At 37.6% G+C, this 22,623-nt stretch overlaps 1 long non-coding RNA gene and 1 other non-coding gene across 2 annotated transcripts; one reads left to right on the top strand and one right to left on the bottom strand.

Annotated features, from left to right (window-relative positions):
• Nucleotides 1-597: 597 nt before the first annotated feature.
• LOC128126278 (uncharacterized) lies at nt 598-3,280 on the bottom strand. Its single transcript, XR_008224060.1, has 3 exons — nt 1,145-3,280; nt 965-1,061; nt 598-813 (listed from the first exon to the last, which is right to left on the bottom strand). It is a non-coding gene; the product is annotated as an uncharacterized LOC128126278 (long non-coding RNA).
• A 12,753-nt stretch (nt 3,281-16,033) lies between these two features.
• Nucleotides 16,034-16,140, top strand: LOC111881925 (small nucleolar RNA R71). Its single transcript, XR_002846998.1, has one exon. It is a non-coding gene; the product is annotated as a small nucleolar RNA R71 (small nucleolar RNA).
• Nucleotides 16,141-22,623: the final 6,483 nt, after the last annotated feature.

Below are 22,623 nucleotides of genomic sequence, written 5' to 3' on the forward strand. Positions count from 1 at the left end.
AATCGAGGAAATAGGCTTTTCACTACAAAATCGTTGTTTACGGCCGTATATGGGGTTTACGATGGTGAACTGGGTGTGTAGCCGTGAATGTAGTTTACGGACGAGAATTGGGTTTACGGCCGTGAACTGAGTTTGCGGCTTTTAAACATATGAAGGATTACGGTCATAAAATCAAGAACAAGAGTGCTTTTTTTAACAAAAAAGTGTTCCAGATGTTCCCAAACGGCCCCAAATGACGATTTCTGGCGTTTTTCGGGTGAAAGAAGAAATTTTTGGTGTTTACGGTCAAGAGGTTTAGAGAGAGAAAGTGGGTGTTTCCGGACAAGAAGGTTTAAATGAGGGTGGGGGTCCAGTATTTATAGGCCAGGGTTATGGTCTGTGGTGGGGTCCACCTAGCACCGACCGTAAACGGGTTTACGGCCATACACGAGTTTACGGTCGTAAACTCGTCCTGGCCGTGAACTCGGTGATTCGAGTGAAGTTTCGATTTTTTCGCGTGATTTCTGGTCTATTCCGACTTGTATAAAATACATATTATTTATTTAAAAACATAAAGTCTTTCCCATACCAAGAAATTTGACGGAATTTAATAAAACCCAAATTGTATTAACGGAAACTGGATAAGGATAACGAAAAAATTTTCGGGTTGTCACATTGGATTTGAACCGAACTGATCACATGCCATTATAAATTGCTTAGCCAATGGATCGATGAAATCCAATAAGCCCATCAACTCGTGAATAGTCCAAAACTCAAAGAGAAAACGGATTTGCCATGGACTCGTTAGATGTGGTCTTTTTCTTCTTATTAGACCTACAATAACATAAAAAACAATAATGGATATAAAATTTTTGTAATAATATATATATATATATATATATATATATATATATATATATATATATATATATATATATATATATATATAAGTAATGCAGTTATAGAATATAGGGTATTTACATACTCGCATGCTTTAAATCTATTTTGAACCTCATGATCGGTATCATATATGTACAAGTAGCAAAATCTTGGTAATTCACCCTCTTCGGGAAGTAAGCTGCCTGTAATATGATAATATTTCAAGGCATAAATGTGAATGCAAACATCATATTGTATCAACGTACATTCTCTATAAAGTTTTGACCTTTTTCAGAAACACCGCTATATAAATCAAGCAACAACTGAGGTGGGTGAATCAAACTGGCTAGTTCAACTTTTCCATTGTCACAACAAATGGAATGATATGTTTTCTTTAAATCTTTATTTCCTCGAATTGCTTCTCCTTGCCACACTTTAGCTTTACATACTGAGCAAACATATACAACATCTTCAGAATCCAAATAATCTGTAAATAAATAAAAAAGTTTACCAAATTATATTTGTGGTATGCTTGAAATGTAATAGAGTAACGGCATTTTATTTGTAATGACAAAGAATTTATGGTATGGATATAATACATTTGCTTATTTCGATAAATTTACTTTGATTGTTACCGGTGACATCATTTTGAGCATTTGAAGTAGAAGGCATACATATTTGTGTCTTCTTCTTCTTTTTTTTTTTTTTTTTTTGTAGAAATTGGTCCGCGTCTTTTTTTCTTTTCTTTAGAGTTAGCACTGGTACCAACTGAAAAATGTGTAATTGTATGTATAAATAAAATATATAATAACACACTTGAATGATGAAGCTGATCATTATTAATAAATGAACGATCAAGTTGAACAATATGGGTACCTGAAGGTTCAACAAAATCTTCATTCAACTCAAAAAAAGGAATATATTTTGTATTAAATTGTTTCCGTTTCCCTCTTATTGAATGAGTTGTGTTGTTGTGCTGAATTGTATCTTGGTTGTTGGAAAAGTCTAGAGCACTGGATAATCAGGATGCTTGTATTGGTAATGTTCGTGAAGGATTTTTGAAAGATGAGATACGATATAATATTAGAGATGATGTAAATAAAATTTTGATAGAATAAAGATATATATATATGTACTAATTAGTAATCAAATAGTAGGAAAAAGTATGATCAGGTTTATGATGCATGTTAATAACATTGAAAGTTGTTGAATTTTGATTTGTATGTTCATTTGAAGTATAGGAAGTATATGGTAGATTACAATTGTTATTTTCTTACTTTAACGGTTACTATATTGGAAAATTAAAATTGTGGTTATATGATTTAAGATGTGGATGTAAATATAATATTAAAGAAATTAATTATAATTTACCTTGACCGGTGATTTCTAAAGGTAATTTGGTAAACTTTCGAGCAACTCGACAATTAGGGGGTACGAAGAAATTATTTTCTGAAAATGAAAATTTGTATGACAAAGAAGCGAAATATATAAATAAAATATACGAATTTAACACACATAAGCAAATAGAAAAAAAAAACAAAAAATGCAATACAAAATAGGCATATAATATAAGAAAATATACCTTTGTGGGAATTTCTTTGTATCGTTGGATGACATGGTGTTTTTAGAGCATTTGATGACGAGGATGAATGAACTAAAGTTGAATAGTATTTATGAAATATTAAATTAAATAAGATATTAAAGGAAAAAATTAGTTATACAAATTAAATATTATAGACATATATGTATTAAAAATTAAATGATAAAAGTTTATATATTGGGAAGTTAAAATTGATGTTATATGATTCAAGAAGTGGATGTAAAAATATAAATATAATATAAAAGAAATTAAGAATACTTTACCTTGACTGGTTAGCTGTGAAAGTGGCGTCCTTGAGGAAATAAATGTGGATTGAATATTTAGGTGTATATTAATGTTATGAGACGGGGTAGCCGAAGGTAATTCGGTAAGGTTTCGAGTAACTTGACAATTAGGGGGTATGAAAAAATTATTTTCTGAAATGAAAATCCATATCATAAACGGGGGAGATACATTAAAAAATATTAATATTACAATAGATAAGCAAATATAAAAACAAATATGTAATAAGAAAGAGGCATAACATATAAAAAATGAATCTTTGTGGGATATTGTTTGTATTGTTGAATGTGATGGTGTTTTTAGAGCACTACATGAAGAGGATGTGTTCACTAAATAACAATTGTATGTGTATCAAAAGCTCAAAATGAAATATAAATTAAAAAGAGTTATACAAATTGAACATTAAAAACATTTAAACACTTCAAATATAAACATAATGCTTAAATATGAATCTTACCATTTGTGATGTTAGACAATGGTGTTGTTGGGTAAAACATTTCTAACATACCTTGTAGGTTTTTTCTTTCTCGAAGCATATGAAATGTCACTTATTTCAATATGTTTGATAAGTTTTAGGTGCTTGGTTATATCTCTATATGTATAGTGATGTTGATGATTTCTAAGACTTTAAATAAGGAACTGTATATTAGAAGGGTTTAAATTAGGTAAAAAAATAAATTTTGTATATAATTAAATAAAGGAACTGAATATTAGTTGGGTTTAAATTAGGTATAAAATAAAGCCTGCATATAATCATGGAGGGAATAAATGCAATATAGAAAAATAGATTTTGAATACTTATTCCATGATTTTATTCTGTTACCATTTGCAAATGATGTATATTTATGCAAATAAAATTTAAATTTGATTTTGACAAATAAATATAGTTGAAATACCATATATAATAAAAATATAAATTTTCATGTATACATATATATATATATATATATATATATATATACACAAATTTTTATATTTTTATTATATATGTATTTCAACTACTTTTATTTGTCAAAATCAAATTTAAATTATATATATATATATATATATATATATATATATATATATATATATATGCTATGCTTCATTTAGAATAATAATGTATATATAATAAATTTATAAAATCAAATGATGAAAGAAAGAAAAAGAAACAAAATATTCACTAAATCAAAATAGTTTAATAACTTGAAATTGTCATAAATAACACGAATATAATCGCGTTCAAACCAAATAACAACCCAATAAAATTTTAACAAAAACCCAAAGATCCACAAACAGACAATTAAAAGTGCGACACACAAAAGATTAAAAAGAAAATATATGTAAACATATTGAAGATGAAATGTAAAATGTTGATAGGTATTATTCCAACTTTTCCATATTTGGGATCCTCAAGGTAGCAAGAACAACACCACCTTTTGATGAAGACCACTCCAAAGAGTCAGTGTTGGCATCAATCTCAATAAGGCGCTTCCCCGTACTAGATGATGGTGTTGAAGCTTCAAGATCAACAACATCAAGATTGTCATCATGCCCAGAATCAGTATTTTCCTGTAGAAAACATATAAAAGAATAAAAATCCGATCCGAGTAAAATATAAAAAACGTAACATATTTACACAAATTCATGAAAATGAAAGAAAAATATATTGAACAGAGATCATAGGGTTTGACTTTGGAAATATATATATATATATATATATATATATATATATATATATATATATATATGAGACAGTTTCCAACCTTATTTGGCTTGTTAATAGGAGTACCATTATCATTCAGAATATGGTGTTCATGATTTGGTGACCGTTTAAAAACCTCAGCAAGAACCCTTTCATCATTAGTCAACTTCTGCACATTGTAAGCACTATAATTGTTCTGCAAATTGAACTTGGATATCTGAACTTTGAAGACATACTTCTTATTTAGAAGGATTTTGAGCTCATCAGGTATCTGTTGGCGTCCTTGATCCTAATTTACATTACAACGAATTAGTTGAAAAGTTAATGAAGAAAAACCATATATGTCAATTATTTAAATAATGGAGATATATTATCAAACATTAGCTATTTTTTCCATCAACCATTGGTTTCCACGATGAATAAGATCTTTTACATGCCGCTGAAATAATACGAACGAAGTAGACCCAGTTTCATCTTGCACACGAACTACTATCCTAATCCTAAAATTCTAACATAATACTTATATTTAGCTTCACATGATACACAATGAAATATATGAAAAGTTAAATGCATGCATAGTTCAAGAGGTAATAATTACTTACTTTCGATATACATCAGAGACTAATCCACAACCATCACGGTGAAAAGGGCCAGCATCAACATCAACATCATTTTTAGTAACTTTTTTAGGACAATCACAATAATAAAATGAATACCAGCCTTCATCCATATCAAAGCCGATGATAGTTAGGCAACAAAGCAACCATCACATAACCATCATCGGAGCTTTATCACCTTCTTCCGGTGAAATGTATCCTGTTTGTTTGACCTGACATATCTGTGATCACATAACCAGGATGCACGCAGTTTATAAGCATCTTCAGATATGGGATCATTTGAACATATGGCTGCTGCTCCTAGCTACAACAACTCTTATACAAATAAATAGAGAATTTTAACGTTAATAATTTAATTCAGAAAATTAAATATAAATATAAAGAAAGTAAATATGAGTTGGCACATTCATGGACCTCGTGTATAGGTGGACTGATGTGATAAATGAAGAAATTATGGAGGAGCAATGAAGCTGCTTCAAGATAGAAGAATAATCCTTGGAAACACAACATATTTGTAGTCACAAGTAAAGGAAAAAACATGAGATGCTGACGTGGAGTTTGCTTCACTGTGTTAGGGTTATTTTTAATGATGAATATGGAAAGGATATTTATGTCTTTTTGCATAGAAAAGAGATTGTGAGTGGAGTAATAAAAAGTGCACTTTTTATCCCATTGACATTAGTACCAGTCCAAATATCCAAATATAGTAGAGTCTATTCTACACAGTACAACCTCCAAATATCCAAATACAGTACAACCTGTTCTACACAGTACAACCTGTTTTGTTTTGTATAAAAAACTTAAGTGGAGAATTTAAGGTTCTCTTTTAATAATATTTAGAGATATGAAATTTTATGCTTTACATTATCAAAAAGTATAAAAAAGAATATAAAAGAAAATGGATATAAAAATAGGAGTGAATTAGAAAACCTTTTGCCAATGATAAAATGTATGACTATTCCTCTTTCTTCAAGCTTGTTTAAAGAATAACCTGTTAAATTCAAATGGCTTTGTAAGTTAATTTATCAATCTTACAATATCAAGATTGTATTTTTATAGGTATTAAGTTAAACATAGTGTAACACTTGAAAGGAAATTTAGAATATTATTTTGTCATGAACAGGCCATTAGGCATCCATGATCCTCTGAAAGAATTTCTTCTTAATTTGTTACAAAATCCAGTGTATGTCACACCCCAAAACTAAAATGGCGGAAATGTTCTGGGGTGGAGGACGTCATGTATAGCGTCACAACAATTGTATAATAGCAATCATAGCAACGCAACCATTACATTAAATACTTAAATAAAAATGTTTACATCAATTTGGAAATTGTCTGATACTTGTTTGGATTACATCATACAGTTTGTATGAATATAAACATTAAACTCGTATTGCTCCAACTCCTCAAAAACCCAGCAGGTACCTGTCTACGGATTTCCTGAGAATACAAGTAGATTAAAATATCAGCATAAAGCTGGTGAGTTCATAAGCAGTAGTTTGTAATGAAATTTGTTTATGAGCTAGCAGAAATGTTTGTATAGTTTTAAGAAAATCCGATATTTTCTTTAATGAAAATGTACTGTTATCAGTTCTATAGTAAACCATGAATATATGTATGTTTCCAAGAAAATCCGATATTTTCTTTAGTGAAAATCTAGCGTTATCAGTTCTGTAGTAAACCATGAATATCTGTATGTTTCCAAGAAAATCCAATATTTTCTTTAATGAAAATCTAGCGTTATCGATTCCGTATAAAACCATGAATGTTCGTTACTGAAAACTGTAGTGATATGCGAAAATACTACCTCATGTGACTAGCTAAGCTAATCATGAAGTATAAGTATTTTGTATGTGAAGCCATTGCATAATTGGTTCTGTTTGAAAACCCTGTCTTTGGCCAATATACGTTGTGTGTTTTAGTTCTATTTAGTCTGAATAAAACCGTTGAAGAGTGTCAGATTGTAAACTAAAGGTGATTTATACATAACGTGAGTCGTATAACCATACTTGATATGACTAGAGACCTTTCCAACGTTCTTCAGGCGTCGAGTTAAATGACATTTGTCACCCTAGGCATGCCTGCCTAACTGTAGCTAGGAGTTCAGGTGTGGGATTGTCAGTCCCGAATAGATCTATTCACAAATCTCATGGTCTCCCTCCAAGAGACTCTGGTTATACTATGATAGGATTTATCCCTGTACTCCTAAGGGTACAGTAGTGAAGTAGCGCCTCACGGTATCGTACAATCTAGTTTACATGTAGTGTAGTAGCGTTCTACCGTAGTAAAAGTCCGAATATATACCGTTCATAGAGATAATTACGGTTATGAAAAAGTGATAAAGTAGTGATGCAAACTGTAAACTATTTCTGTCTTAGTGCATACATTTAGTAGTGAAAGTTTCTATACTTCTTATGTCTAGAAAAATCGCAAACTATACCGATTATAGTTTGCATGTATAACGTAATGAATAGCGGATCCGGAAATACTATGCAATTTTAGTGAAAAACGACCCTTATGCTCAACATAGTACAATAGGGTTAAAGTATGAGAATTTCATGAGTTTTGAAAACATTTATGTTTAACTTGTATTCCCCCTGAAAACATTAGAAATACAGAAAAATGTACGGGTATGAACTCACCTTGGGTAAGTGGTTTGATTGAAGGATCTATACGAAGAGCCGGGTGTTCAAGTGAAGCCTTGAAGACAATTCGATCCTAATTAACATGCAATGACACATAAAAGAGTCAAATGAAGGTATTTCACTACTAAATACCATTGGAATTTACTCTAGGGACTTGAAATTACTTGCACCAAGTGAAAGGACCTTGTAGGATTGAGTATAGGGGGTATATGGCCACTTGTAGTGTGTGTGCGGCCCAATGGGTGTGTGGCCGTACACTCATGAAATGTGGTGTCTTTGAAGTGCTCTCAAGGTCCATACTCACATCCACAAAGTGTTCAAGGTCTATACTCAATTGAAGTGCAACATAGGGGTCCTAGAGGTGGGTTTAAGGCTCTACAATGAGTGTATGGTCACACACAAGAGTGTGTGGTCGCACACTTAGGTGTGCTGCCGCACAATGGTGTGTGCAGCCGTATACAGGTGTGTGCGGTCGTACACCCCTCAAAATGATGCCCAAATTGTCCATTCCAAGGTGCAACAAGGCTAGGGGCATGTCTACATCGATTATCAAAGTTAAACTCTCACTTTAGAGGGTGTTTTAAGGGTGTTCAGCCACCCTAAGAGGGTGTGCGGCCGCACTCACTTCCAAGCACGAAGAACATGACGTTTTTGCATAGTTAGAGCTTGGATAGAGTGGTCTTTCATGGATTGTAAGCTAGAGGAAGAAGTACTCACGTTCTTGATGCTTTGGAAGGTTCAAAGTTGGAGAAACTTGAGATGAAATGAGGTTGTGTGCTGCCAAGGTGCTAAAGGAATGAAAGGAAGGGGGCAACCCTTTATATAGGGGTAAGGGTGCTGCCCAAAAGTGAGTGTGTTTCCAAGGGAGTGGGTGTACGGCTGATGTGTGTAAAACCCAACTAGTTTTAATCCTACTTTTAATTATAAACTCAACACACAAAGGAAGTGGACCTATCAATTGTGGTAAAGTTAAATAAGTAGGGTATCGAACATAGGGAACGGAAAATTAAAAATAAAAACTAATCTTATCTAAAAATTGAGTAATAAAGGGGTTTTCTCTAGTTTTCCAAGACTAGAAACTTACTAACTAATACTTAGACTAATTAACTAAAAAAACTAGATAAGCAAAGATTCAACTAAATTCAATAATGAAGGGAACTTCTGTTTAGTTCAACTCAATTGATTCTATGGTTGATGTTATGGCAATAGTGCAATGGATTGATCTTTCTATTGGCTACCGATTCAAGTGATTAGATTCACGTTCGCTGCACTAATCCTTAGAGAACAAACTAACTCAAACAGTGGCCAGTTGTCTAATTTAATTTAATTCACTAGATTATTTATTCGGGTTGATTAAGACTTGTAATGGTCAACTAAATTGGTCCTTTAATTAACCTCTTGTTGATGGTCATCACACAAGCTCATACATGAATTTACCTATTTTCTAGTTAGTTCTAGTTTCACATTCGCTATTCCTAGACATACAATAAAGTGGTCACATAAATCATATGAGGTAAACAATTAAGAGATGTTCATGCAGCTTAAGTCTCTTCCTATTAACAGGAAAATAGTTATCATTAACACATAAGGTTCTTTAACAAGCTAAAATCAACAAAGTCACCAATATTAAATCAATCCTCCCATAAATCAACTCATAGTCTCAATATTGTCTCCCCAAATAGAAGTTAGAAGGTTTTAGCTCATGATTGGGGCAATTGTCAACATAAAAACGAATTCTAATTGTCTAAACATGATGAAAAACAATAGATTGAATTAAGAATAATAAAAATTGTCTCTAATCTCCTTCGGAATTGGATTTAGGGTTTATCTTCGTTCTCCAGGTTTCTTCTGACTTTAATTCGCAGCTTGCTTCTCTCCAAGGGTTCCAGAATTGTTTGTGTCGATCTGAAAAGTCCTTTTTATAGATTCGCCCGGACTCACCGAGTCCATGACCGACTCGTCGAGTCCACCCCTTAATTCCCGTACACGGTAAGTCAATGAGTCTTTATCTTCTCCAATCTTCGATGCGACTCGCCGAGTAGTCGACCCTACTCGCCGAGTACCTTGTGTTTTTGGCATTTTTCTTCTTAGTTCAACTCCTATACTCCTAACCGCTTCTCCTGCTTCTTTTTGCTTTCGAGCTTCTCTTTTGGACTGAAAACATAATTGAAACACTTTTAAGTATCTTTTGTCCATGATATGCAATCAATTAGTTAATAAATGATAAAAATCTATACTTAATATAAGACTAAATATGCAAATATCAAAATACCCCACACTTGACTTTTGCTTGCCCCCAAGCAAAACTGAATTTTAGTACAGTAGAATCACATAAGACAACTCCAATCGAACCCAACCATTACGCCAAAACCGCAACGCGTGCATTTGTGTCTAAAATTTCCCTAAACCCCCCCCCCCCCCCCCCCCAATATTCCAAATACTTACAATCCTCATAAACATTCACCCACTTATCCTGAACAATGCTCATTTTATGCATCCCTCCGAATCCATCCGCAGAAAACCTTCTATCCTCAAGGTATTTTTGGTTGAGCAACCCAAGCATACATAATCTAGAAAATTACAACTTTTCGATACCACTATGGAGCTATTGGAATTTGATCTTTTTAATTTTTGGTATCTTCAATTTTTACCGCGCCAAAATTCTTACAACTTTTTCTTGTAATTCTCTTTTTTTTCACATATACCTCACTTTTTTCTTTTTTTTCAAAACCTACATGCTTAAGCAAGGGCACTCAACTTCGACATTTATTGGATAAAATAATAATTTTCCTGGATACATTTCTGGTACACAATGGTAGACATATTGCGTCCTTCGGGCTAAGTAAGGTCGTGTTTTTGTCCCATGATTTCACTGGAATAAAGGGGGCCACAAATGAACTAGAACGTATATAGGCTCAACTAAATATTTGGGTCTTCATGCAATTACCAACATAATTCCATCAAGGAATCCTAATTACTTTTACCAAAATTTCTAAATTAAGTCCTAAGCAACTTTTTTGGTATGCAAATTTTTTTTCAAAATATACCTAAATTAGGATTCTAAATTTACTAAGATGTAACCAAACCCCTACGCCACACTTAATTCATGCAATGTCCTCATTGCATGTAATGCATGAAAGAAAAACAAATAAAAAAAATAAAATATAGAGGGAATTGGAACAAACTCCCCTGTGGTAGTTAGTCGCTAGACCGATCATCTTCTATTAAGCTCCTACTTTAATCGACTTTAAACATGGGAACAACTCATCCATGTCTTGGGCATCAAATCGCATGTGGGTAGATCCAAATGTGCAAGAAAGATACTGTAAAATCTTCAGGAATTGATTACAAAGATAAAGTGGTCAAATGGTGTAGCTAACAACATCAAGCCAGCAGCCCTTGTGGTAGGTTAATGAATAACTCGTCGAGTCATAGCTCAATAATGTTGAAGTCGTGAAAATATACTTAGACTCGTTGAGTAGGACAACTGCACTCGACGAGTCATCGCTGGGTGGAAAATTAATAAACTCTATCTGGAATCCAGCTTTTAATGGACTTCAAAAACTTCCCATTGCTTCAGTAACCATTCACTCATAAACCCTTTAGGACCGTACTCAACACTTAGACCCAATACGTCGACTTTTCTTTACTAGTTTCCATGTTTTTCTCACATTCTCTAGACTCCTTATGCAAGCATTTCCTAATCCAAATTCTGAAAGGAACCAAGGCAAATAGAACATCAAGCACATAAGTTTAAGTCCTAATTAAGAATTCAAAACACACCAAACAAAATAAAAACAAATTGTTCAACAAAACACAAATACTAAAAAAAACTAATTATCATCCTCTTCCTCATCATCGCCATGCACAGCCCCGCTCCACCGACTCCTCCTTGCCTTGCGGTTATCCTTTCATCCCAACTTGGAACATACGGAAATTGTCCCCTGTCCACATGTTGGAGGTGGAAATCTTCAAATAATTGGATGAAAGATTGGTTTGTAAAATTTGAACTCCGAGCCAAATCATCCAAATATCTCCTCCCTTCCTCATCATACCACTCCTGGGGAACATTGTCCTCGACCGGAATCACCGGTGGATTATGGTGTGCTTGCTCCCGTCTTGGTCGAACCCGCCTTCCTGGTTCCTCGGGTCCGATCACGGCATCATCATGTGGAATAGCGTAATGACCCCCACCATAATCCTCAATGATGCGTGCCCTGCGAAAAAGAATAGGATTAAAGGGAGATGTCGAGATCTCCGTCAGCAAGTTCCAAGCACCACTAGTCATTAACCCATAAGAGTGGGATAAACGTGTCACGAACATGCCACCATTAATTTTTGAAGTTTTGCGGTCCTTGACCGCTCGCTCCGCCAAGTACGAAGCTATGCACCATGGAATGTTGCAAAACGTATTAGGTGTGATGATGGTCCAAACAAAGAAAACATCAAGGTTAGAAACCTTGTCATCATCTTTCCTTTGGTTAATGGTGTTTGAAATAAGACGGTGAATAAGGCGGTGCGTAGGTGATCGTATGCTCCCTTCTTGAGCCGACATTGGAATGTAAACCATGTTGGCAATGGTATTCCACCAACTTGAACTTGTGATCCCATCCGGAAATGCTTTATGGCAATGCTACAAAAAGGTACGAAATGCATCCGTGTTGACCACTTGTTGGTCATATATTCCCAATCTCCAAGCCAATTCCACCATAGAACAATGATGAACTTCGCCCCCAAGACAAAAAGTAATACTTCCGGGATTATAATAATCATCCACACCCTGGAAATGTATTGTGGAAAAGAACTCCAAGCACAGCTCATGATAGATCGGTTCCTGAATACGGAAGACACGACTCCATCCATCACACGTGATGGATACTCCATTGTGTACAAACGTCTTGATTATATAAGGAGCCAACTCCTCTTCATAACGAACTCTCCCCAACCATTTCCAATCAATTATATTGGGAGCACAAATCTCTTTTTTCTGGAGTTCCACAAGCTTCTTTTTCCACTTATTCCTTGTTGAATTTGAGTCGATTCGTGGAAAATGCAACCAAGGAAAATCCCCTTGACTTCCCCAAGAGCTTTGACCCTGTGAAAACATGTTTCTGAAAAACAAATAACAAACAATCCAGAAAACATAGAAACACTTTAAAACAGAATTTATCTGGGTTCCCGACTGGACTCGTCGAGTCCATGAATGACTCGGGGAGTCTGATGAACTGCGCAAGTGTGCGAGCCAGTTGACGGGTCGGTGAGATTTCACCTATAAAAACTCAAAATTGGCCCAAGGGTTTGTCCAGGAATGTGCAGAAGGTGTATTAGTGCAAGAACATCCATCCAAAACACCCTAATTAAACTGAAATCAAAACCCTAAAAATTCACAAAATTTCAAAAACAGGTGTTCCATCAAAATGACTCTTCTAATCATCTAAAAATCATGACTTTAACAGTAATATTGAAGAAATTAAGTACCTTGCTTGATGAAATTTGAGAAATTTGAAGAGAATTGGAAGAACTTGATGAGTGCCTGAGAGAGAACAAAAAGAGGCGCACGGCGAGTATGGAATGAGATATGTTCAAATCAGGGTGAAAAACCTAGTTTTACCAGATGTAAAAATATAATAATTTTTTTTCCAGTAATTAAAGTCGAATCGTCGAGTCATGATCAGACTCAGCGAGTCGAGTCGTGAATGAAGGTTATCTGGATTCTGAATAGACTCGTCGAGTCAGGGTACCAACTTGCCTTGTCTATTGCAAACATTTCAAAAATTATATCATTTTGTCATCTATTAATAAAAATTATTCAATCCACCCCACACTCAGACCATGCGTACCCTCAAGCAAACATGTTTGATGAATTAGAAGATGAAAACAAAAAAGTCCTAAGAAAATCAAACAAAAACTAAAACGAGAAAGATAAAAGAAAGCAAACTCTCATAACGGGTTGCCTCCCGCCAAACGCTTCTTGTTGAGGAGTCTTTAGCTGGACTCCCTCCCATCTACGTTTCTTCATTTTCCTGCATTGGGAATGCACGCCTAATCTTTTGCGGTTTATACTTTGTCTTGTAGGCGTGTATCTTCCTCTTATATGCCTGTCTCAATTCTTCTTTCCTTTTCCTTGTTGTATCTTCTTCAATTGCCTGCCTGATCTGCTTCCCAGCCTTCTTTTTCTTCACCCCATTCTTTGGCCCCATTTTTGTACTTCTCCTTCTTCAAATGTAATTACTTCATTATTTGAAAAGACTCGGGCTCGAGGTTTGGTTGCATGTGACTCAATGGATGAGTTATTAGCATCATCACTCCCAGCCTTTGCATTCTCCTTTTCTCCCAAGCTTGCCTCCTTATTAAGTCGCCTTTCTTCATCTCCTTGTATCATTGTATTAAGGCAAGCTACTTGAAAATTTTGGAAGTTACAATAATTGTTAACACTTTCTTCTTTTGCTGCTGGACCTTCTAAAGGATCTGGCAAAATCTTCATGTTAAGAACATGGAAAGAACTTGTAACTAGCAAGTAAAGGTTGCCCACACTTCTGAACTTTTCGACTAGACTCGTCGAGTCTGTCGATGTGACTCGGCGAGTTGATGCGTATTCCACACATTCCATTGATTCTTCTGGATCAGTTCCCTCCAACAACTTCTCTATTTCTTCTAAGTCTTTTTCAACATCAAAATTTTCTCTAGAAGGCAATAGAAATTTACTTGGATCTTCTTCTTGTAAGAGTGCAAATTCTTTTTGTAGCACTTCATCCTTCAAATCAATAGAGGAAACTTCTTCTTTTCTTGTTTCTTCTTGCTTAACCTCTTGTATAGCTTTAAACACTGCTGAGTCATCTCCTACCCTCAATGTTAGTGTGGACTCGCATACATCTATCAATGCACACGCTGCATTCAAAAATGGTCTTCCCAAAATAATTGGAATTTTGGGGTCTTCTTCCATGTCAAGTACTACAAAGTCTACGGGGAATACAAATTTGTCAACTTTTATGAGAAGATCTTCACAAACACCTCTTGGATGAATGATTGTCTTATCTGCTAGGTGGATCTTCATATTAATTGGCCTTGGCTCCGATAACTTCAACTTCTCCAAGAAAGAACATGGCATTAGATTAATACTTGCACCCGAATCAGTCAATACTTGAGTAGCAAGTATATTTCCAAATTGACAAGGAATCGAGATGCTCCCCGGATCGCCCTTCTTTTCTGGTAGCTCATCTAATACTAACTCCATGACTTCAACCATATCTTTTCTAGCAACAAAGAGACCCTTAAGCAAGTTAAAATAATTAGGTGTTTCAAGCATCGTTTCAGCAAATGGGATGTTGACTTGAAGGGCTTTAACATGTTCCATGAAAGTTCTGTACGCTTTAGCCTTTTCATCAGGTATGGCTCAAATTGGGAATGGCAAAGGTGGCCTATAAGGCTTTAAGGAAACAACAGTTTTGTCATCAGACCTTGGACTCGTCAAGTCCATTAGAGGGACTCGACGAGTCGTTTCGGGTTTAGCTGAACTTGAATCTTCTGTCTTTTTTGCACGCACCTTAGTCGAGACCTTTTATGCAGGGATCAGAGGAGTGATAATTTCCCCAAAACTAGTTGTTATAGCCTTCACGTTCTCCATTCGTGGATTATTCTCGGTTTTGCTTGGAAGTAAACTCGGTCTTCTTTCGTTCACTTGTTGTGCAAGGTGCCCTAGCTGCTTCTCAATGTTGAGAATAGATGCTTGCTGATTCCTAAGTATTGTTCTAGTCTCTTGTATGGCAACATCATGGTCATTGTGTCTTTTCTCGGACGCAGCTATAAATCTAGTAAACATTTTTTCCAAATCAGCCTTCCTTTCCACAGTTGGTTCTTCCTTTTGATAGAAACCCCTCTCTTTTTGCTTGTATTTCTCTTCCTTTGCCTTTTTGTATTCTTCGTACGGGAGCCATTTCTTCTCGGGTTTCCGCCAATCTTCATCGTATCTATCGCCACTTGAATAGAATACTTGCACCTTCTTGTTTCCATTTTCATCCAAGTCACAATCTTTAGTTAGGTGCGGTCCCCTACAATTTTCACATCCTATCTGAATAGCATGGATTGTTTGATCCATCTTTGTCATTCTCCTATCTAAACTGTCTAGTTTAGCCATCATTGTTGCCATGCCATCGTTAACCGTGTTGACTACCCTCTACTTACTTCATTTCGCGGGTTATGGTATTCTCTAGAATGTTTAGAGAACTCTTCAATTAATTCCTTGATCACCAGGGGTGCCTTCTTTGTGAGCGGGCCTTGCGAGTCAAGTAATTGCCTTGTTGTAACATTAACCCCATCATAAAAGAAGGAGACTTCTTGTTGACTGTTGAGGTCATGATGTGGGCAATTCCTCAGTAGGCTCTTGTACCTCTCCAAAGCTTCATATAATGACTCTCCAGCTTGTTGTTCAAAGTTAGCTATGGCTTTCTTTAGCTTGGATATCTTGGATGGTGGGCAGAATTGATCAATGAACTCTTCTTTCATTTGGTCCCATGTAGTGATAGATCCTGGGGGCAATGACTTGAGCCAATCCTTTGCAGCATCCTTCAAAGTAACCGGAAGCATGCGGACTAGCTAAGTTTCCCGAGGCACATTTAGAACATTGAAGTAATCAACTATATCATTAACTTCATCTAAGTGCTTGTAAGCATCTTCGTGGTCTTTTCCGGTGAAGGGGATCTCCTTAAGTTGAGCAAGGATGTGACCCTTAAGCTCAAATGTAGCAGTTGTGGGAATTGCGGGTTGCACAAGTCCCAGGTCAGTGTCATCACGTATCCTCTTCTTCCATTCCCCCATGGGGATTTCATCAATGTTAGCCATGGTAAGATCTAGCTCGTCACCGGAATCAGAGTCGTGCCCGTATGTAGGTTCTTCTTCTTCCTCGGTTTCGTACTCGGTGTCTTCTTTGATTGGGTCTTCGCTTGCTAAAGAGGCGCTAGATGCTCCTGATTTGCTGCTCTTCTTCTTCCCAAAAACAGTCTTCAAGTTAGACAAAGGCGACTTCTTAGGTGTATTCGAGCTTTCCACGTCTTTGCCTTTGCTCTTTCTCAATGCGGATTCTGGGTCTTCAAGCGGGGGTACCAGCGGAGTGTTGGATCCTCTGATCATGAAACAACTGCAAACAAAACAAAAAACAAAAAAAAACGCGTAAAAAGAACAAAAATAAAATAAAAACTAAAACTGTAACAGCGATGGACTCGCCGAGTTGACTCGAATTCAGTCGGCGAGTTCAAGGCAAAAACAAGATAATTACTAATTAACTTTTTAAAACAGAAATGTATCAAGACCTATCCTAATTACTAAATCACCTAAAAAATTAACTTTGTGCAAGAAAAACTCACACAAAGGATCGATAAAATTAGGAATTAGATTTAATTTTTGAACCGTTCCCCGGCAACGGTGCCAAAAACTTGATGTGTGTAAAACCCAACTAGTTTTAATCCTACTTTTAATTATAAAATAAACACACAAAGGCAGTGGCCCTATCAATTGTGGTAAAGTTAAATAAATAGGGTATCGAACACAGGGAACGAAAAATTAAAAATAAAAACTAATCTTATCTAAAAATTGAGTAATAAAGGGGTTTTCTCTAGTTTTCCAAGACTAGAAACTTACTAACTAATACTTAGACTAATTAACTAAAAAAACTAGATAAGAAAAGATTCAACTAAATTCAATAATGAAGGGAACTTCTATTTAGTTCAACTCAATTGATTCTATGGTTGATGTTATGGCAATAGTGCAATGGATTGATCTTTCTATTGGCTACCGATTCAAGTGATTAGATTCATGTTCGCTGCACTAATCCTTAGAGAACAAACTAACTCAAACAGTGGCCAGTTATCTAATTTAATTTTATTCACTAGATTATTTATTCGGGTTGATTAAGACTTGTAATGGTCAACTAAATTGGACCTTTAATTAACCTCTTGTTGATGGTCATCACACAAGCTCATACATGAATTTACCTATTTTCTAGTTAATTCTAGTTTCACATTCGCTATTCCTAGACATATAATAAAGTGGTCACATAAATCATATGAGGTAAACAATTAAGAGATGTTCATGCAGCTTAAGTCTCTTCCTATTAACAGAAAAATAGTTATCATTCACACATAAGGTTCTTTAACAAGCTAAAATCAACAAAGTCACCAATATTAAATCAATCCTGCCATAAATCAACTCATAGTCTCAGTATTGTCTCCCCAAACAGAAGTTAGAAGGTTTTAGCTCATGATTGGGGCAATTGTCAGCATAAAAACGAATTCTAATTGTCTAAACATGATGAAAAACAATAGATTAAATTAAGAATAATAATAATTGCCTCTAATCTCCTTCGGAATTGGATTTAGGGGTTTATCTTCGTTCTCCAGGTCTCTTCTGACTTTAGTTCGCAGCTTGCTTCTCTCCATGGGTTCCAAAATTGTTTGTGTCGATCTGAAAAGTCATTTTTATAGATTCGCCCAGACTCGCCGAGTCCATGTGTAACACCCATGATTTTGAAAGCCAAGAAAGTAAAAGAAACCCTAAATTTAAGAGGGACTCGACGAGTCAAAGGAAGGACTTGGCGAGTCGGAGCGGGATCCGGGTCGATAAGAAAGTGACCAACTCGACGAGTCGGTCAAGTGGACTCGGCGAGTCTGGTCTGTGCGAGGAAAACCCTAAATCCGGGGCTTGGAGCCTATTTAAGCATCTTAATCTTCTTCCTAGGGCTCCTTTACAGTCTCTTGCACCCAGAACGCCGCACCTTAAGCCCCCATTGTGTTCAATCTAGCTTCTAGCCATTTTTGAGTGGGTTTAAGGAAGAAGAAGGAGTGGGAATCCTTGAAGCATCAGGGAGTGGCTTTGGATCTGAGGTTTGGGAAACATTTCAGAGCATTGGAAGGTATCAATTCGTTTCTCTCCTCCATATTTTTCCTTGGTTATGAGTTTTGGGGCTTTTAAGCCATGTTTAGGACCAATCTTGAGCTTGAGGTCCAGATCTGAGGTTGCTACCTCAGATCCATGTTTATTTTGGTATGTAATCCCATAAAGTATCAGCCATTGGGTGGAAATTGGAGTCTCTTGGTCCTAAACCCTAGCTATGGGTGTATTTTGCCTAGATCTCACTCTCTACACGTAAAGGTTGCAACTTTACGTGGGAAAGAGGCTTGGGGAGGGTGGATCTATAGTTTGAAGCTCATGCATGACTCGGAAGTCCTCTGCATGTAAGTGGATCTTAGTGGACTCGACGAGTCCTTCGAGTGGACTCGGCGAGTAGCTTGAAGATGAGGGGGAACTCGACGAGTGGGATGAACAGCTCGTCGAGTCGGATGAAGATGGGCATGAACTCGGCGAGTTGGATGAACAACTCGTCGAGTTGGATGAAGTTTGTCGTGTGCTCGGCGAGTCTGTTCTTAGACTCGGCGAGTCAGGTCGAGTGGTCCCAAACCCTTCGAGTTAAGACTCGAGTCAGCGAGTCGAGCCAGGACTCAGTGAGTTGGTCAGGACAGGAATCGAGAATCAGTAAACTCGGCGAGTCAGGGGCTGACTCAGCGAGTAGAGTCGCGAGTGGAAGGACTCTGGATTTATGGACTCGGCGAGTCAGCAGGGTGACTCGGCGAGTAGGGTTGACCTGGAGGGTTGACTTTGACCAGGACATTGACTTTGACCAGAGTTGACTTGGTTAACCTTTGGAAGTCAGTTAGACTAAGTGTTGGGTTGTTGTTGGTAGCTCGGGGAGCTAGCGGAGCAGCAATTCAGAGTTAGCGGTCAAGTAGCGGTCGAAGGGGTTAGCAGCGGCAGTTCGGCAATATCAGGTGAGTTTCCCTTTGTATGAATGGGTCTACGGCCACAATGCCGGCCCATGTAGTTGCGAGTAGAAGACCCGGGGGTTAGCCCTAGGCACAGTATGCTAGTATGATATTTGGACGAGGTCCAATGACAGAGGGCGGGTGCCCAAGGAGCGGGTTATGTGATAGTTTATACTTGATGTCTGTGTGATACTTGTATGTGCCTGGTAGGGAGGTGAGAGAGGGCGAGGTCCCGTATCTCACCAATAGCAGAGTGTGGATGGTGTTCCATATCTCAGTAGCAGCAGAGCAGGGGCGAGGCCCAAGTTAGGAAAGGAGTGAGGGTGGGCTGGGCTCGAACCTCACTATCAGGAGGAGTATGGACGAGGTTCCATGACTCATCAGTAGCAGAACTCGGGCGGGGCCCAGAGATAGGCGAGGCCTTAGAGCAAGGGTTGTTAGTATATGTTTAGCTTATGTAATGTTACGTGATACGTTTATGTGCTATTATATGTTAGTGGGCGAGGCCCTGTGACAGGCGAGGCCTAAGTGAAACAGATCTGTATCCGAGCGGGGCTCGAAGCCAGGCGGGGCCTGGAGCGGCGGGGCCGTTGTAGCGGGCGAGGCCCGTAGTAGGGGGCGAGGCCCCGGATAGCGGGCGTGGCCCAGTATGTGCAGCATGTGGTTATGCATTGGTATGTGGTAAGGTGGGGAACTCACTAAGCTTTGTGCTTACGGTTTTCAGTTTTGCTTTCAGGTACTTCCGGTAGCGGAGGGAGGAGCTCGGGGTGATCGCATGGCACACACCATAGAGTAGTCAGCCTGGGAACGTTTACTCTGATAATAAACATGTGTTTTTGAAAACTTATACTCAAATTATGTTTGGGAATGATGCTTTGTTTAAAGTGATGTTTTATTAAAAAGAAATTTTGGTCTTAAATTTTGGGATGTTACACCATGACCGACTCGTCGAGTCCACCCCTTAATTCCCATACACGGTAAGTCAATGAGTCTTTATCTTCTCCAATCTTCGATGCGACTCGCCGAGTAGTCGACCCTACTTGCCGAGTACCTTGTGTTTTTGGCATTTTTCTTCTTAGTTCAACTCCCGTACTCCCAACCGCTTCTCCTGCTTCTTTTTGCTTCTGAGCTTCGCTTTTGGACTGAAAACATAATTGAAACACTTTTAAGTATATTTTGTCCATGATATGCAATCAATTAGTTAATAAATGATAAAATTCTATACTTAATATAAGACTAAATATGCAAATATCAGCGGCCGCACACTCATGTTTGCGGCCGTACACTCCTCCATGAGGTGTGTATGGCCCGATTTTCTCACTATTCAACACTCTGACTCATTCCTAAACTCAACCTTGGTTATATACGAGCTTAGAACACTTAAATGACCCCTTAAATAGCACTAGAAATTGACAAAAACAAGTTGAATATTGATTGAATTGATTAATTGTACAAGATTGAAGTTCCGGGTTGTCACATCATCCCTTCGTTAGAGGGAATTTCGTCCCGAAATTCAAGGATAAAGTACAATCATGAACTTGGAAAGAGATGGGGGGTACTTCTGCCTCATTGAATCCTCACACTCCCAAGTGAATTCAGGACCCCGCTTGGCATTCCAGCGGACCTTCACTATCGGGATGCGACTCTGTTTTGTACGCTTGACTTCACGATCCATTATTTCGACAGGTTCTTCCACAAAGTGTAGACCCTCGTCTAATTCGATCTCATCGAGAGGAATCACAAGTGTCTCATCGGGTAGACACTTCTTTAGGTTCGACACGTGGAAGACAAGATGGATGTTGTTGAGCTCTCGAGGTAACTGGAGTTTGTATGCTACGGGATCGATCCTAGCAAGGATCTCGAATGGTCCAACGTACATTGGGTTTAGCTTTCCATGTTTTCCGAACGTTTCATGCCCTTCCAGGGCGAGACCTTCAAAAGGACGTGGTCATCGACCTGAAATTCCTAGGGTTTTCGTCTCTTATCGGCGTAGCTCTTTTGTCTATCCCGAGATGCTTTTAGTCGCTCTCTGATTTGTATGATCTTTTCTGTTGTCTCTCAGATGATTTTAGGACCTATGAGAGTGCTGTCAGGGACTTGACCCTTGACTAACTGCGTGTCACCCACTTCAGCCCAACACAGAGGGGATCTACACTTGCGGCCATAGAGGGCTTTAAACGGTGCAACCTTAATGCTAGTATGGTAGCTGTTGTTGTAGGAAAATTCGACCAAAGGAAGATGAGTGTCCCACAACGCGCTGAAGTCGATGACGCAGGCTCTCAACATATCTTCCAATGTCTGAATTGTTCTCTCACTTTGTCCATCAGTCTAAGGATGATAAGTTATGCTCATATCCAACTTAGTTCCAAGTGCCTTCTGAAGCGATTTCCAGAACCTTTAGGTGAACCTGCTATCTCGGTCAGAGATAATGGATACAGGTACCCCATGAAGGTGAACTATTTCTTGGATGTAGATCCGTGTAAGTCTCTCCATCTTGAAATTTTCTTTGATTGGCAGGAAGTGGATGGATTTAGTCAACCGATCGATAATCACCCAGATGGCGTCGTGCCCACTCGGGGATCTAGGTAACTTGGTGATAAAATCCATTGCTATCATCTCCCACTTCCACTCAGGTATTTCTGGCTGCTGAAGTAAACCTGAGGGCTTCTAATATTTGACCTTCACCTTGGCGCAATTCAGGCACTTGCCCACGAAGGTAGCGATCTCTGCTTTCATGTTCGGCCACCAATACAATTTCTTGAGATCGAGGTACATCTTGTCTGAACCTGGGTGAACGGAGTATCTAGTCTTGTGAGCTTCGTTCATTATAACCTCTCTGTAACCACCAAACTTTGGGGTCTAGATCCAGTTCATGAAATAATAGACTCCGTCTCCCTTGATCTCTAGGTTCTTTTCCATTCCTCTCAAGGCTTCACCCGTCATGTTCTCTGGTTTTAAGGCTTCCAGCTGAGCCTCCTTGATTTGTGCGGATAAATGGGAATGGATAGTCATGGTCAGTGCCTTCACTCTACGACCCGAGTACTCTTTTCGGCTGAGGGCATCTACCACCTCTCTGTAACCACCAAACTTTGGGGTCTAGATCCGGTTCATGAAATAATAGACTCCG

The sequence above is a fragment of the Lactuca sativa genome, chromosome 5 (genome assembly GCF_002870075.4).
Source record: "Lactuca sativa cultivar Salinas chromosome 5, Lsat_Salinas_v11, whole genome shotgun sequence".
Classification (NCBI taxonomy): Eukaryota; Viridiplantae; Streptophyta; class Magnoliopsida; order Asterales; family Asteraceae; genus Lactuca; species Lactuca sativa.